The sequence below is a fragment of the Xenopus laevis genome, chromosome 6S, assembly GCF_017654675.1.
Source record: "Xenopus laevis strain J_2021 chromosome 6S, Xenopus_laevis_v10.1, whole genome shotgun sequence".
Lineage (NCBI taxonomy): Eukaryota > Metazoa > Chordata > Amphibia > Anura > Pipidae > Xenopus > Xenopus laevis.
The window spans coordinates 124,641,484-124,659,481 of NC_054382.1; the positions used below are offsets into that span (position 1 = coordinate 124,641,484).

At 40.8% G+C, this 17,998-nt stretch overlaps 1 protein-coding gene across 1 annotated transcript in view; it reads right to left on the reverse strand.

The window, feature by feature from the left end:
- Positions 1–17,998, reverse strand: part of sntb1.S (syntrophin, beta 1 (dystrophin-associated protein A1, 59kDa, basic component 1) S homeolog) — a 74,938-nt gene that overhangs the window by 39,605 nt on the left and 17,335 nt on the right. The gene's annotated exons all lie outside the window — the stretch shown is intronic.

Below are 17,998 nucleotides of genomic sequence, written 5' to 3' on the forward strand. Positions count from 1 at the left end.
TTTCGCTCCCAAAAATGTGTTATTTTTCTCTCCTCCTACCTAAAACTGCTGCTCTGTAGAGCCCTCACCTGCACCCGTCCCCCAACCAACAAAGAGAGCCCCAACAGTCCTACTGTACCTGCTTTTTATACTCTTAGGGGCATATTTATCAAGGGACGAATTTCTTGGAAATCTGAATTCAAAAAGACCAACTGAAATTAAGTCGAAGATTTTTTTGATCGAATAGGTCAGTTTTTAATGGAATAGGTCTGAATTTGGCTAAATTCGAATCGTACAAATCAAAGGAATAGTGCATTAGATCGAATAGTGCATTAGATCGAATTAGATTCCGAATTAGATTTTCCCCCCAAAAAATTAGATTTTTCGAAGTCCACCAATTTACTCCAGAGGTGGTCCCCCATAGGCTAAAACAGCAATGCAGCAGGTTTTAGATCGAATTTGGACTATTCCCTAGTCGAAGTACACAAAAATAGCTCAAAAATCGATTTTTTTTCATTTGAAAATTCACCTCGACCTTTGATAAATCTGCCCCTTAGAGCAGGGGTCCCCAACCGCCAGGACACTCCTGCACTGGCGAGCCCAGTGCGCAAAACCGAGGCGCGCCGAATTGGACGCCGGCGTGTTCCCCGAATTGGACGCTGCCGCAGCAAAATAGGATGCCGGCACATCCAAATTTGCTGGCGACTTCCGCCGACCCCCGCAGACCCTGACCCCGCCCCTGGCGACCCCATCCCCGACCCCACCCCCGGTCCTTGCAACCGGTTCCTGGTCCAAAAAAAGTTGGGGACCACTGCCTTAGAGGCACATTTATCAAGGGTCGCATTTCGAATTCATGTGAGTTTTTTTAAAACTCCCATGAACTCGAAATTCGACCAATTGAAATTTACCTTAAAAAATTGAATTTCATAAACTCGGGTGACTAGGATCGACCCGAAAACTATTAACATTTAAAAAACTTGATTCAAGTTTTTTCTCCGACAAGAACGCAAATGTCAGGAAGGCTGCAAACAACTCCAAATTGATCCCTGGACGTCTCCCATTGACTAGTGGCGAATAGTCGAATTCAAGTTCTTAAAGGGCCAGTGTATGATAAATCTCGAAAAATCTAATTAGAATTATTTGAAAAACTCGAATCGAATTTGAATAACTACCGAGTCAAATTTGACAGTTTTGACCATAAAAAAAAACTCGAATTTAAATTGAATTTTCAATTCAACCCTTGATAAATCTGCTCCTTAATCTATTCATTTATGGAGAGTAACATTCTGCATTTACATGTGCGGAGCAGCTTAGATAGGAAAATAGGGGACACTGTACATCAGCCCTTCTTTTTTTTTTCTTTTTTTCCTGGGGTGAATGACTTCAAAGGAGTCTTTTCATGGACGTTATAAATTCTCGATTTAATAAGAAAGAACTGCTGCAATATGATCAAACGAAGTGAGGGAATTAAGGGTAAGACAGCAAACGACTAAAAATAATGCCAAAGTGACACTGACATATGGATTTAGTTGAGGGAAGATCCTGAAAGAATTTTCAGCATGGGGGAAATTCACATTCATTCACATAATCCTGATCATTTCAGCTTGTGGGGAAAGTACCATCTACGGATGTGCTGCCAACACGTCTGGGAAGCAAAGTGACGTGAATACGTCCATAGAAATGTGTTTCTTCTTTGTTAAATGGCACAGAAATTGCGTTTATCTTGCCCTGGAATTAACATCTCCTTAAACTATCACAAACATTTTAATTGAATATAAGCTTCATCATACTGAAATAAGACATTTTCTAAATACAATCAATTAAATATTCTGCATTGTTTCTGAAATAATCAAGTTAATCTTCACTATTCCTCTGTTTCTCTTCATTCCCAATCAATACAGAGACAATTTATTGTACAATTGAAAATTATATGGAGCGTTACGGACTGTAAGCCACTTTGTAGGTTGTAAATCTTGTACTGGACTCTGAAAAATGTTAAAGGAACAGTAAGACCAAAAAATGAAAGTGTTTTAAAGGAATGACAATATAATGTACTGTTACCCTGCACTGGTACAACTGGCATGTTTGTTATAGAAACGCTACTATAGTTTATATCAGTGATCCCCAACCAGTAGCTCGCGAGCAACATGTTGCTCTCCAGCCCCTTGGATGTTGCTCCCAGTGTCCTCAAAGCAGAATTTTTATTTTTGAATTCCAGGCTTGGAAGCAAGTTTTAATTGCATAAAAACTAAGTATAGTACCAAGTAGAGCCTCTTGTAGGCTGCCAGTCCACATAGTGGCAACCAAAGAGCCAATCACAGCCCTTATTTGGCACCCCAAGGGACTATTTTATGCTTGTGTTGCTCTCCAACTCTTTTTACATTTGAATGTGGCTCACGGGTAAAAAAAGGTTGGGGACCCCTGGTTTATATAAACAAGCTGCTGTGTAGCCATGGGGGCAGCCATTCAAGCACAGGATACACAGTAGATAACAGATAAGTACTACTATAGTTTATATAAACAAGCTGCTGTGTAGCCATGGGGCAGCTATTCAAGCACAGGATACACAGTAGATAACAGATAAGTACTACTATAGTTTATATAAACAAGCTGCTGTGTAGTCATGGGGGCAGCCATTCAAGCACAGGATACACAGTAGATAACAGATAAGTACTACTATAGTTTATATAAACAAGCTGCTGTGTAGCCATGAGGACAGCCATTCAAGCACAGGATACACAGTAGATAACAGATAAGTACTACTATAGTTTATATAAACAAGCTGCTGTGTAGCCATGGGGGCATCCATTCAAGCACAGGATACACAGTAGATAACAGATAAGTACTACTATAGTTTATATAAACAAGCTGCTGTGTAGTCATGGGGGCAGCCATTCAAGCACAGGATACACAGTAGATAACAGATAAGTACTACTATAGTTTATATAAAAAAAGCTGCTGTGTAGCCATGGGGGCAGCCATTCAAGCACAGGATACACAGTAGATAACAGATAAGTACTACTATAGTTTATATAAACAAGCTGCTGTGTAGCCATGGGGACAGCTTATCTGTTATCTGCTGTGTATCCTGTGCCTTTTCTCTTTTTTCAGCTTTGAATAGCTGCCCCCAATGCTACACAGCAGCTTGTTTATATAAACTGTAGTAGTTATTTCTGAAGCAAACACACCAGTTATACCAGTGCAACTTCAATTATACTTTCATTACTTTAAGACACTTTAATTTTTTGGTGTTACTGTTCCGAACAACCCATTTAATCACCACAAAGAAACAGAATTGTGTGTCACATGGTTTCTTTGCAAGAAATAGGCAGGGGGCAGTAAACAAGTAAACAAGAATAAGGGCAGTATTTTAACCCAACATAATGGCACATCCCAAGCTGTAAATTGAGCCCTGTCTTAAACTTTGCACGACATTCGACCTTCTGGATAAATGAAAAGAACTTGAAAGTGGTGCCCTTTAAGTCTCTTTGATTGTCAGTAAGGGGGATTAGCTTTCACATTGACCTTGATTAAAAATACTTCATGATATTTCAAATGTCCCCTGGTGCTTCTATAGTAACACTTGCTTCAAACCCTGTCTGTAAGGGTAAGGGCACACGCTAAGAAAAGCCTTCCCAACGGCTAGAATCTAAATCGCCAGGCGACTAAATCTCTCCAAATCTTAGCGTGTGCCCTTAGGGTAAGGGCACAAGCTAATATTCGGGGAGATTTAGTCCGAGTGCCCTGAGTGCCAGCCCACTGGCGATTTAGATTCTAGCCGGCAGGAAAGTTTTTCTGGGAGAATAGTAGCACAAAGAATAGGTGCTTTGTAGCCGGGCGACTAAATCTCCCTGGATCTTAGAATGTGCCCTTACCCTAACCCTAAAAAGGAAGTGTTCTTTGTTCAAAGGGAACACCAAAACAATAAATGCAAATGTAAATCCAAGCAATGCTCTAATATACATGTATTAAAGTGTTTTAATGAAAGCCGCTTCTGTTTTCTGCTACACTTGGTTCTGACTCTTTGGGGCAAATTTACTAAAGTGCAAAAAATTCGCCAGAAATCCCATCCGCACGGCCATTGCTAATTTACTTACAGGTGTAGATGACAATTTGTTAGCGAAAGAGTTCACCTGGCAAACTGATAAGATGAAGCTACATCCTCCTCAATCTTATGTCAGTGACATCATATCCCACATGCCTGAAAAATCATAAAAAAATTAAAAAAAAAAAACACTGCCGTTTTTTCATATTTTAGAGTGGGTTTGTGTTTGAAGGACCAGTAACAGCAAAAAAATTCGCTAGTATGCTACGAAAAAAAAGACACCAACACATATTAAACTTAAAAGTCGCTAAGTCTTTATTAAGAAATAACTTAGCGAAACTCCGCTTGCGCTCCTCTTCAGAAAAGGCGATCCATTGTGCGGCGCTCGATTTCTCCTCCCTGCCTTCCTTATAGGAGATAGCCAGGGAGAAGAAATCGATCGCCATACGATGGATTGTTGCCCTGTCGCTGTTTCTGTAGAGGAGCGCAAGCGGAGTTTCGCTAAGTTATTTCTTAATAAAGGCTGTGTGATTTTAAAGTTTTGCTAGACAAAAATGAACGTTAGCGAAATTTGCTATGAAATGCTTGCGCTGACGAATTTACTCTAGCGAAACTTCGCCAGAGTTCTGCTGCCGAGACTTAACTTCGCATTTTCATGAATTAGCGATGAATTACCTATGTTTTAGCAGTAGTGATGGGCCTGGCACGAATTTGCAGTGCACTTCTGCATTTCGCCGTCACCGAATAAATTCACAAATCTCCCGCGAAAATTATCTGCCGTCAATTTCCATTTTTTTCCGTGAAAACATTCGAATTGCTAGATTTTTCCGTGGAAAACATTCGAATTGCTCGATTTTGTAGTGAAAACATTCGAATTGCTCGTTTTTTTGTGAAACCGTTCAAATTTCTAGATTTTATATTGAAAACGTTTGAATTGCTGGATTTATTCGTGAACTTTCCTATTTCACAATTTTCTCATATTTTACGCCGTTACGTGAATTTTGTGGGAAATTCGTGAATTTTTCGTCGAAGCGAAACGGGAGAAATTCGCCTATCACTAGTTAAAAGGCAAAAATTCGCCTTTAGTGAATTTGCCCCTTGAAATAGTGCAGCAGTTCTCCTCCAGGTCCGTTAATTCTCTGGCTTCTGCTACATTGATCCAGGAATAAACAGAACAGAAAATAATATGGAGTGTGTGATAAAATAGAATGGATTTTCATTTTCACTGTTTTTATTTGCCTAACTGTCCTATAACAAAAGAGCTATGCCAAGTGGATTTTGGAGGTGACAGCTACAATTCCCTGTGCCCTCCTGCAGTTTATAATCTAATGTTATAGCCAGACCACTAAAATATGCTTTGAGCAATTCTGCATCCAAATACAGAAAACCAGAGTTTTTTGGCACTGGGAGCTCAGCAGTATGGCCTTTTCTCAAAGCTTCTCTTGGTTTTAATAAAGATTAGTTTACTTAATACTCATATTTAAAAGCCAAACTAGGATTTGAAGAAGCTAATATGAACTTACTTTATTGGGAAGCAAGGATGAAGTGTTATTGCTGTTGGCGCAGTGGTTGCATATCTGCTTAGCCGCGGTTATGAGCGTTAATGTTCTCATAAAGGGACAGACCTGTTCAGTGTCGTAACTAGATATTACTGGGCCCAACAGCAAATTATTTTTCAGGCCCTGAAATGTCAAGAGAATGACCTGTTTTACTGAAATTGTATATGAATTAGGGCTTCATTAGGGCCACATGCAGACGCCATGCCATCTACCATACTCGGGTTGCCACCAGGCCAGTAGACCAGGGTGTCTTTGGGCCTGATCTGTCCTGCACTGACCATTTAGATCTCTGCCCCGCCCCTTTTACATCATGTCCGGCCCACCATAACCCCGACCCCTCACAGTCCAACTCCTATCAAATCAAACGGATGAAATTTTTTAGAAGTAAGAAAGGGGTGAAACACTATCCATAACTCGTGCTAACAAAGGGGATTACAATATAAGTTGCACCCATGCATCTCTGACATTACCAGAGGGGTCGGGATACACAGGTAAGCGCCACAATGTAACTATGGGCGACTGGGGTAGAGTGAAAAAGTTGGAGAGGGGCTGGTTTCATATACAGCTTGACATCCACCTCTGGGGGCAATCAGTTACCCCAAACCTACTGGACCCATGTGTTTAGGGCTGACTACTCTCTACATCAGGGCTGTCCAACTGGAGGCCCATGGGCCAGATGTAGCCCGACCAAGGTTTTTTTATGGCCTCCAGTCTGCTCAACGTCTCCATAGACTTCACTGTACAGCATTTTAATTTAATCTGGCCCTTGAACTCACTGAATGACAAATAATTGGCCCAGTACATGTAATAAGTTGGACTGCTCTACATTATTGCCCTGCCGCCTTACGGCTCCAGCCGGCCCACCCAGTTGTTCAGTAGAAAATCCCGGCAGCCAAACTCTGCACCGAAAAGAGTTAATCATCCTAATATCGCCTTCTTGACTGGAGCAGGAGCCAGACCATTGGTCAAACACATGGAATATGAACACAAATATTGAGATATTACCGCATATATATATATTTCTATTGATTCCTAAATACATTTATTCTAGGGATGCACCGAATCCACTAATTTGGAATCGGCCGAACCCCTGAATCCTTCTCGAAAGATTCAGCCAAACACCGAACCAAATCCTAATTTGCATGTACATAAGTCGAAAACATTTTTGACTTCCTTGTTCTGTGACAAAAAAAATCACATGATTTCCCTCCCTGCAAATTAGGGTTCGGATTTGGTTCGGCCAGGCAGAAGGATTCGACTGAATCCGAATCCTACTGAAAAAGGCAGAATCCTGTAACGAATCCTGGATTCTATTCCAATACATACTAGGGGCATTACTGAAAAATGCAGATGACAAAGTGATGCCTGAATTGCTTTTCATTAGGCTTCCTCTTATGTACTTTTTTTGCCAACCTTCAATTATTAAATTGCTATTCTAAACCCATTGTTTCTTCTGGCGTGGCCCCAAGTACACTAAGTTTATTTGTTCATCTTCCCTCTGTGTGCTCCACCTGAGCCAGTGGGGTTGAATAATAATGCATTACTGTGCCAATGTCAAGTCTTAAAAGAGACACTATACACTCGGATTTGCTTTGTAGTACAGGGGTATAACAATGCTGGCATAGGTCTTTGTACAGGCGACGTGCAAATGTCTTGAGTTGTTATTTAAGGCCCTGATTGGCTGGCCATGCTTCTGTGACACCAGACCAATCCCCAGGGCCAGACCAGGCCCCATTCTTCATAGAGGGTTATTACATGATAGAAGGTCTCTGGCAGTCAACAATGGCAGATAGGCAAGCCTAAAACTGGAAGCTGAGTCAGTAATAGCTGCAGAGGAAAAAACAACTCCCTTTCTTCATACTTCTATAAGCATGGACAAAAGGGAAAACACAAAATGTGTATAGTGTTCATTGATGATGGTCTAGCATCAGACTCTTATCATTGCTGAAACTAGAGCCCTGCTGCTAAATTTGCAATGAGGCCTCCTCACTGTCATCCTGAATCACCTTTAAAAAACTTTTGATTTTGCATATTCACTAAGTAGGTTTTATTTGTGCAAAAAAGGGGAACACTTTTGTTCCCCTGTGACCCCCTTAGGTCCTGTGGCTTAGGTGCCCACTGCAGATACGTCCCTACCTCTTACCAGTGGTGTAGCTAGAGTGCACCGGGCCCCCCTAAAAAAAGACCTTCAGAGGGGCCCGGCACACTCTGATCCACTTCCTTCCGCGTCTTCACCCTCTCCACCGGACTTTATTAGCCATAGAGGAAGCAGACCCCAAAGTCCGGGCCCTCCTGCGACTGTGGGGTCTGCTTCCTCCTCAGGGTTTGCCTCTTACTAAAGGAAATGTTCCCCTTTACATAAATTGGTACAATATATTCAGTGATTTCCCAGATGATCCTCCTAGTAAAGTTTTCATTCAGGCTCATCAACAGATTGTTGGAGTAGCCATTTCCACAGCAGTATCATATAAAATGAAGAAAACTGGAGAGCCTTCCAAAGTGAATTAATGTCGTTTTATTGAAGCACTACATGTTTCGGATCTCAAGGATCCTTCCACTGACACATTTTAAATAAATGTATATTGGAATGTTGCTTGGAATTCTGCTTTTCTTTTATTTGGCAAACTTTGTATCTTTTTCTGGCGGTTCAGTGCAGGAGATCAAAGAGAACGTTGGGACATTTCAGTAAGAAACCCGGGACTGTGGGTTGAGCTGTCAAAATCAGCTCAACGAATAACAGCTGGGAGGTATAATATATATATATATATATATATATATATATATATATATATATATATATATATATATATATATATATATATATATATATATATATATATATATATATATATATATATATACACACACACACACACATACAGGCACCTTCACCTATACATATATATATATATAGCTAGCCCTGGGTTTACATGTTTGGGCCTCTGCACCTCATCTGATGATGGCTGTCATTGCTCTCAGTTAATTTATGGTAGGGGTGCACCAAATTCACGATTTTGGATTAGGCCGAACCCCCAAATACTTTGTGAAAGATTCGGCCGAATGATGAACCGAATTCAAATCTGAATTTGCATATACAAATTAGGGGTAGGAAGGGGGAAAACCTTTTTTACTTCCTCGTTTTGTGACAAAAATTCACGTGATTTCCCTCCCGTCCCTAATTTGCATATGCAAATTAGAATTCGGATTCGGCAGAAGGATTCGGCCGAATCCTGCTGAAAAAGGCCGAATCTCTCCCTAATTTATGGAGAGAAATCTAAGATTAAAGTTACACATGTTCTGATCAAGTGATGACAAGGACATAGTTAATGTTGTGCCCAATAAATTAGTATACAGTAATATTTAACCAAGAGAGTTAAACCATATCCATGGCCTTCCTTTGCCCTGATTGACACAGCATTTCATATTGTATCTGTCACATACACAAGATGACAGACGTGAAAAGACTGCTCTTCTGACTATAATTCCATATGGCCGCGTGTACAATACTGAGCTTTAATAAAGCTTTCAGCACAATGGAGTAAAGTTGTCAGGCTTTCACTTTTACGGAGACAAACAAGAATGACTGCTTTTATCATCCCCTTCATGTCGCCCACACAGTTATGAACACGCTCATTCCCCGGCTTGTGCCGCAGACTCCACTCCGGTCTATGATTCATGGCAAGGCGGCCATCCCAATCAGGGCATCAAAGTTCCACCATGTGGCCACTGAACTCTATTCTGCTGTGGCTCAACCGAATGGACTTTCAGAATTTGAACATGAAAATGAATGATACTATAAGGACAACAGAATAAACACTGCCAGTGTCCGTGGCTACTCCGGATCCAAGAACTGTCTCACATTCCCACTGGTATCCGTTATCTGGAAATTCATTATCCTGAAAGCTCCGAATTATGGGAAGTCATCTCCTATAGACTTAAATCAAATAATGTATTTTTTTCCCAAGTATTTCCTTTTTCTGTGTAAAAATAAAACAGTAGCTTGTACTTGATCCCAACTAAGATACAATTTCATACCTCCCAACCATCCCTTTTTCGGAGGGACAGTCCCTCTTTTGACAGCTCAACCCGCAGTCCCTCATTTGTACTGGAAAGTCCCTCTTTTCTCTGCACTGAACAGCCAGAAAAAGAAACAAAGTTTCTCACTTAATTGGCTTTTAGCAGAGAGCACAGAACAGCTAACAGGTGCAAATAAGATACTTTGTAACAATTTTGAGACACAAAAACACAGTTTAGATAAGGAGAAATATTTTTCTTTCTTTCATAACCTGCCAAATTTTGTAAAACAAACATGGTAATTAGGGGGTGTGGCCACAGAAAGGGGTGTGGTCAAAAATGCTGCGCTACGTGCGGGAAAAAAATTTTTGTCCCTCTTTTTACTTCCAAAATGTTGGGAGGTATGTAATTTATATTGGTGGTAAAGCAACGCTATTGGGTTTAATTAATGTTTCAACATTTTTTTTAGTTGACTTAAGGTATGAAGATGCAAAATAAAGAAAGACCCCTTATCCGGAAGCCCCAGAGTCCCAAGCATTCTGGATAACAGGTCCCATACCTGTACTTATGAACAGAGACATCATTTAAACTCTACAAACTCAGTGATACCTGTACCTGTATATGGAAATATAGAATGTAGTTAGGGTTGCCATCTTTTCTGAGTAAAAAAACGATATATTCCTATATATTTATACTTCGTATAACAATGGAATAAAGCATATTTTGTTTTTTCTTTGTATTTATTGAAGTTTTACACATACAGTATTTGACATTATGTATTTCTCTTTTGCATAACAATACATTGAATAAAGAGGAAGATTATTTTTATACCAGAGAGACCAATAAAAATACCGGCCAGGTGGCAAACCTAACTCTAGTACATTCCTGACATTCTGTAACTTCCTTGCCAATAATATAAAAACCATTAGCCCACAATATCCGAGGCGGTGCACAAATACAAAGTGCACTTTACACAAAAAGCCTGAATAGGAATAAAATCCCCCTCAGCACCTTTACAGGGGAAGGTCACCTTAAAGGGCAAAAATAATATCCCCAATCAAAGGTGCGGACTAATAGAGCCTGCACTCCAGTTGGGGGTAACAGTAGTTTTTGCTCATGCAAATTCAGGGGTGGGTGGGGGTCCAAGTGTTGGTATTAGGAACACAAGATAATCGAGTTTATATTCTTATCACACTGGGGAACTACATCAACCCACCCTTAGGGGTAAAATTACTAAAGGGCTAATTGGCTAACGCTAGCAAAAATTCACCAGCTTGATGTCATTTTGCCACTTTTACTAACGGGTCCTGGTGTAAATTCGCTAGCGAAGTGGACCTACTCTAGCGGTACTTCGCACTCTTATGGCAGACGAAGTTGCGCTCTGGCCAAGGGAAGTAACTACGCTAATTCACTAATTTGCGGATTTTACCTCTTGCGCCAGACTTTACTTCGCCACCTCAAACCAGGCGAAGTGCAATAGAGTAGATAGGACAAAAAAAAGTTGAACATTTTTCTAAATCCCAAAAAACTCTGGCATTTTTTACTGGGTGATAGGCTGAAAAATTTTTTTTTGGGGTACCCTCCTTCCCCCCCCTACATTTCCTAACATATGGCACCTAAACTATACAGTGGGCACATATATAGGGCAAAATAACAACTCTATTTTATTCTATGAAGCTTTCCCAGGCTTGTGTAGTGTAATGTATTTGCTGCTACATATATGTCCATTGTACTTTAACTTGGCGCCGTATGCAAATTTGCGAACCGCTGATCACAACATCGCTAGCGCAACTTCACAACCGATCGGTAACTTGTGCGCAACTTTGGATCTTCGTGAATTTGCGCAGCCCTGGCGAATCTACGCCTGGCGAAGTGCGGTGAAGCCAACTCTGTCTCAACTTCGAAGGTAAGTAAATTTGCCCCATAGTTTATGTTTCAGGCTGTTACTGCTGGAACCCTGTGGCCACTGGAGTGTGCTAAAGGAGCGGACATGCCTCTGTCGTGAATAAAGCAACGGCACAAGAACCTGTTGGCACAGAAGAGACATAACAAGGCAGGATTCCTCAAGCCTGAAAAGTAAACTTTCCGTGATTATCGGAGCTTCAATAGCAGGTCACAGAGACAGGAGATACGGCCCCGTTTGGCACACAGTGAATGCGAAGCAGGACAAAAGGCATATTCTTCTTGCAGCCAACCGGTTATGCAATGTAGAAAACTGGCATGAAATTACACACCCAGGGGAGAAATATAAATATGCCACAATTACACAGGGGAAAAAACATTTTCAGGAGACTCATTGTATTTCTGCAGGTTTGATGCACACACTAACAAAATCCCTCTGCCTTCTTTCGTGTCTTTCTGATATAGATTTCTAATACCTGCCCAGGACCTTCCCCATAGGCTAGCATTGGTGCTGGGTAGGTTTTAGGTGGCGAAGTAGATGGTCAAAGTTTTTTTTAAAGAGACAGTACTTCGACTATCGAATGCTCGAATAGTCGAGCGATTTTTAGTTTGAATCGTTCGATTCGAAGACGACGGTCGAAGTAGTCAAAGAAGACTTCGAAATTCAAAGTATTTTTTATTCTAATCCTTCACTCGAGCTAAGTAAATGTTTTAATTAATTCCATATTTTGGCACCATTGCATTGAGAACTGTGTATTACAGATTCCGCACTTTTGGCACTAGTAGCACTTTACAATTTCTTTGACTTAATGAATTTATCTTTGATGAATTAATTTATAACACAAATATCCTGTGCACAATAAAAAAGGATAACAATGAAAAATAATCCACAACAGCAGCTTTTTTTGGTGGTTTCCTCATTATACCAAATTTATTGAAAAGTTACAATGAATTTCACATAATAATGAATTGATCACCTCTAGTAGTGTTTTCTCTTTTTTCCACACATAATAATCTTGTTTTCACAAATTTTGGATGGTGCGACGTTCAGAACTCTTTTTGGCAGTTCCTTTCTTGTAGGATCTTTTCTTACACTGGGAGATTAGTCGACAAGTGACAAATATTCTCTACTGCGGGCAACTAATCTCCCCAGCGGGACGGCATACGTATCGCTTTGGTTTTCCGAAGTCGCCCGAAGTCTTCTCATGAGTCAACTTCGGGCTAATATTTGAAAGTTCTGGTTAATATTTTTATTGGCGGTTCCAGAAATTGGCAAATGTGGTGACATGATGATATATATATGTATACGATTTTAAAGTGCTACGAATGTGAGTGCAATTTTATATATATATATATATATATATTTGGGTATTTGGGTATTATATATATATAATATATATAATATATATATTTGGGTATTAAAAAGGATTTTACACTATTATAAGCGCATTCTTTTAGAGTTACCAGAGACTTGGAGAACGGTTCATATTTGAAAGTCTTTATAACATTTGAGGGTCAGCATAATTCATTAAACGTTTGTGAGTATCCAATCTTAAACCCCCAAAACACATTCGTTGTACAGTGGGAGTTCACATAAAGGTGTATCAATAAGTATTTAAAGTACTACACTTTAATTTTTCTTTATTTGATATCTATCCTCAAGCTGTTTGGTCCATCTCTATAAACTGTTACATCTGAGGGAGATTCGATATTAGGAAGTGGACTACAGAACTCCTAGATATTTTCTACATTTGATCAGCATCTGCTTTGCTGGGCGAAAGTCTGTAGCACCTATTGCTACAGTCCACAGTGCAAACCCAGTAATTATATCCACATCAAGGGTGGCGGCAGCTTCAGGGTTCCCCAACATCAGTAAGCACACTGGCACATAAGTCATCAACATCAATGTACAATGAACCTTGCTTTTTCCTTGCTTCCTTTGTGCTTCTGTACCAGCCCAAGGCAACCACAGCCCTTTAGCAGTAAAGATCTGTGTCTCCAAAGATGCCCCAGTAGCTCCCCATCTTCTTTTCTGCTGATTCACTGCACATGCTCTGTGCTGCTGTCACTTACTGAGCTTAGGGACCCACTCACAATATACAGTACACATAGAATAGAAATGTCACAATATAAGGCTGATTAGTAATTAATACAGATAATTACTACATGGCAGCACAGAAACCAGTGCAATTAGCATCAGAATTTAATAATCAGCAAACCTGTAGCATCAGCTTATATTACAGCCAGGGAAGCTCATTTTCTGCTGGATAATTAGTGACGAGCCCTAAGCTTAGCTTCTCAACAGCCAATCAGAGCCCACTGAGCATGTGAGTGTCACAGACACTTTCCAAGATGGTGACTCCCTGTGACAAGTTTGAAGTCCTGGATCATTGCTGCTATTGACAAGCTGAAACTTTAGCCTCGTACAATAAGTTCACTATATAAAACATGGTATTTTTAACCTTATTAATTTTTATGGTTTATTTCTCCTTTAAAGCACCTGCTCATAAGATCACTGGTGCCCCTGCACCGCTATCCAGACTGTACATCACAAACATGGCCGTCATTAATTCCCGGCAGTCGTGCGGCTCGGCTGGAACATGCACATAAGTCACATCTTTCTGCAGAGACCCCTGCTGACAAATACAAAATGCATAAACTGTAAGACACAAGAAGCTAGTGAGACGGAGGGGCCGGACAAGATTGATTTCAGCGTATTACCAGGAATCAGCAGAATTCTGGCAGTTCCTGCTTTGCAAATGCTCTCATTGAGATACATGGGCTTCTTCTAAATAACCTGTGCTGCTGTGTGTGGCTGCTGAAAGAGCTGACGGAATAAGCCATCTACAGTAACAGAAGCCTACATTTGGCCGAATGGGAAAGTGACAGCTATTCACATATTATAAGGCAATTCTTTAAAGTAGTTGGGCAATAAGCATGAAATAACAGTATCTTATTGGTACCTGTGGCTAGCCCGCAGCCAATCGGATTGAACCAATGCAACAATGGCAGTTTTGCATTCGGCCAATTATGATTCAACCGCATCTGATTATGCTCAAATCACGCTCCCAAGTCTGATAGTTTCGGGTACATTTTAGGACTTTTCAATGGTGGTGAAGGGGGGCTTAACATAAATTTGAGTGCAAACTGCAGGAAGTGGGAGACTGGGCTGGTGACTGGGTGAGGGGGGCAAAATAAGGTGGCTCCTAGCAGCGTCGGACTCACTGGGAGAGTCCGGGGACCACCAAGGCCCCTGGTGCAGCTGCAACCCCTCTCCGTCTCCCCTTCCAGGAGCCCATCCAGGAGTGTAACTTGTTTCCTCTTCTCACGTCCATGATCAGAGCCCAAGTTGAGACCAGGGAGGCAAGGTGTCAGGCAGGGAACGGGTCTGGGCTGATGGGGCCAACTGAATTTTTTCCTAGTGTCCCATTGGTCCAGTCCAACCCCATACCTCCCAACATTTTGGAAAAAGAAAGAGGGACAAAAAGATTTGCCGCGTGGAGTGCAGCAAATCTTTTTGACCACACCCATTTTTGTGCCCATATTCATTTTACAAAATTTGGCAGGTTATGAAAGTATGAACACATTTCTGTGTTTTTTTCCAGTTATTACAGTTTTGCTAATGAAGGTGAATTGCCCTTTAAAGGGGAAACTATCGCGAAAATGAAAATGTAATATAAGCTTTGTCACACTGAAATAAGAAACTTTCGAAATAAAATCAATTAAATATTCTGAAATAATCAAGTTTATCTTCACTATTCTTCTCTCAGCATCTGTTTCTCTTCATTCTGTCTTCATGCAGCAGTTGGGTGTCAGATATTCATTGACAGATAGATCTAATATATCTTATAGGGGGGCTCCTTTTGCCTAGAAGATGTATTAGAGGTCACTCTATTAAAATCACCAGACATCATGTCTCTCTACATGCAGAATTTGTGCGAAAGGCAGTTATTTTGTTAGATTTGTACTGTAGGAGCCTCCCTATAAGATATATTGGATCTAACTGTCAATAACTATCTGACACCAAGCTCCTGCATGAAGACAGTTCCCCTTTAAGCTACAAGTCAGTTTCCCCAAGAGACCTGCTTAGCCTTAATTGTTACAATAGTTTGTTTGCTTTTCTTAAATTGTACAAAAGTATCTACTGTAAGTGCAGCTGCCACATATTCTCGGCTCTCTGCCAAAAGCCAATTAAGTTAGACACTTTGTATTTTTTTTTCTGGCTGTTCAGTGCAGGAGATCAAAGAGAAACTTGGGACATTTTTGTAACAAACCCACGACTGCAGGTCAAAATCGGGACTGTGAAAAATAGGACACAAATAGGTTGGGAGGTATGCAACTCTGGTTCCCATATAATCCATATGATGTGACATGTCTGCATAGCTTGATTCCTTATACATGAACTAATATAAGGTCACACAGAGCTGACAAAAACACCCTGAGTTTAAATTCAGTGGAACATATTTATCAAGGTGTTAAAAGATCCAATAACACCACATGACTTGGGGCAGCTGGGAAATTGACAATATGTCTAGCCCCATGTCAGATTTCAAAATTGAATATAAAAAAATCTGTTTGCTCTTTTGAGAAATGGATTTCAGCGCAAAATTCTGCTGGGGCAGCACTATTAACTGATTCATTTTGAAATTTTTTTTTTCCCATGACAGTATCCCTTTAAGTACAACAGTTTTTTTTATATACAACTGAATAGAGAGGCATGAATTTTCCCTCTGACAAACTTAGATGTCAAGTTTTATCTTCCCCTTATAATAACTACGGCCCAATGTGTGTACTGTATATGTCTATTCAATCCAATACTCGGGAAATGTTCTAGCCCCAGTCTGCCCGGTCATGCTGCCAAAAACACGACTTCAGGGTATATTCAGGGTATATTCAGGGTATATTTAGCAAAAGGGTGACGTGTCAATTCAATTCAAAAAATGCACAAAGATTGAAATATTTGCTTTAACATGTTCAGTTTTATTTGGTGCAAAGTCCCTCACCAGCAGGCAGAAAAATATGCACAAAATAGGAAAAAAATATATAAAACCCTGCTGCTGATTGATTTCACTGACACATCAAAGCCGTGATGCAGAATGATCCTGAGGAAATAAACATGAGAAAAAAGGTTCCACTCTCATAGTGGCCAATGAGAAAAAGAGCAGCCTTACTGAGTTAAAGGGAATATAAAGAAGGATAAGTAGAAGCAGGGCCGACCGGCACTCAAACAGATCCACAGGACCAGAGCAAATTGGTTAAAAAATATTTTTATTTATACAAAGTTAAAATATGTATATCATCTCCATCCGCCCTACGCATTTCGCACCCACCCACGAGCCCGAGTGGGTGCGAAACGCGTAGGGCGGATGGAGATGATATACATAGTTTAACTTTGTATAAATAAAAATATGTTTTAAATAATTTTCTCTGGCCCTGGGGATCCGTTTGAGTGCCGGTCGGCCCTGCTTTTACTTATCCCTCATTGTACTGCTCCCTAAAACTGGGGGTCTGGGGCTGCAGCACTTGGACCACATTTACCATTTGGTGAGTTATCTACCAACTATTCTGGGGCACCATGTTTCTCCTGACCATTGTAAAGGCAATATAAACCAAAGATAAATGTTGCCTTATATCTTATGCAATTTTGTTTCCCCAGATGTTACTGGCCCTTTAACAGTGTCGGACTGGCCCACCAGGATACCAGGAAAACTCCCGGTGGGCCCAGGTATCAGTGGGCCCTCATGCTGCTAAACATTTGTCCTATGTCATAGCCATTCCCCATTTCTATAAGAACAAAGAGGCTAAATAGATGGAATAATAGATTATAGTATGTAAAAGAAAGAAACTAGGAGAATAGAGGTTGAGTAAGGAGAGGAAGAATAATAGTACTAAGAGTGGGCCCCTGGTCTAAGATTAATTAGTGGGCCCCTAGTCAAAGGTTTTTTGGTGGGCCCCTGGTGTCCCAGTCCAACACTGCCCTTTAATACTGTATTTCAATTAGATACATAAAATTGGAAAATAAAACATTAGTATAGGTTTAAAGGGCAATATCTCTCCACTCCAGACACTATAAATATTTTGCCATTATGTATATTAAAGCTGATAAGCCTGCCGGGTGCATAAGGCTGCTTTAAGACCCTGATACACGGGCTGATAAAAGCTGCCGACAGACCGAGTTGGCAGTTTATTGGCCCCTGTGTGGAGCCATACGACGGGCGTCCCTGATTGATATCTGTCCGAAGTTGGGCAGATGCCGATCGGGCAGGGTAAAAAGTCTCGTTGGTTGTGGCCACATCTGTCCATTGATGAGGTCCCACAATCCGTCCGACCGTATGGCTTCCATTCTGATTCGATCATTGGGCCCTAGGACCCATGATCGGATCAGCCCGATATCACCCACCTCAATGTGAGCATATTGGGGAGAGATCTCCCTGTTCATGGCCACCTTTAGGGTAAGGGCACACCTGGCGATTCGGGGAGATTTAGTCGCTTGGCGACT